General features: G+C 53.4%; 1 protein-coding gene across 1 annotated transcript in view; it reads right to left on the minus strand.

The window, feature by feature from the left end:
- Window positions 1-704, minus strand: part of WIPI1 (WD repeat domain, phosphoinositide interacting 1) — a gene marked incomplete at its 5' end in the record, with an annotated part of 19,234 nt that overhangs the window by 6,325 nt on the left and 12,205 nt on the right. The window lies entirely within an intron of this gene.

Raw genomic sequence — 704 nt, forward strand, 5'->3', positions numbered from 1 at the left:
GAGCACGCTGGACAGCTCAGCTTTGAAGTGCTGTTGTTTTGTGGCTTTTCAAAAAACTGCTGGCATTTTCCTGGCCGTTGGCCACCTCCCAGGCTTAGAGCACATGTTACATCGCGCCCCACCCCAAAGGCTTCACATCTGGAGCCAAGTAGCCCAGATGTGTGCATGGGGAAGGGAGGGGGGGGAGGTTACACGCTTAATCAAATTTGCATCCAAACGGAAGAGCAGCAGGGAACACTCTGCTCTGGCACCGTGTGCCTGCAGGCGTGCATCTGGGGGGCGGTTTGTTTATGGAAGCTCCCAGCATCGACCCGCACCATCCTACCCCCAAAGTCAGCTCTCCAGCACCCACTCATGCCTGGAGAAGGTGCTCTGCTCTCCTGCCACCCTAGTGGTCATCCCTCTGCTGCTGGAGGCGTCTTCGAAGGCACAGCCAACCCAGCTCTGCTGCCTAAGGTGAGATGTCCCTGGTTTCTTCTGGAAGAAGCCCCATGTCCCTGCCTGCTGACGTGGTTCTCACCCAGACCTGCTGGATGAGGCAGCTAAAATCATACAGTCACTTCTAATGCTCTTGCTCCTACAGTTCTAATGTTCTTGCTCCGACAGCTCCGTTTTGTGCTTTCAGGTGAAATTTCCCTCATTTTTTTAAAAGATAAGCCTCTGTGTCAGTGGCAGGGGTTCCCGTGTTTTTTTATTTAAACACA

This window comes from Apaloderma vittatum, unplaced genomic scaffold (assembly GCF_000703405.1).
Source record: "Apaloderma vittatum isolate BGI_N311 unplaced genomic scaffold, ASM70340v1 scaffold26925, whole genome shotgun sequence".
NCBI classification, from domain to species: domain Eukaryota; kingdom Metazoa; phylum Chordata; class Aves; order Trogoniformes; family Trogonidae; genus Apaloderma; species Apaloderma vittatum.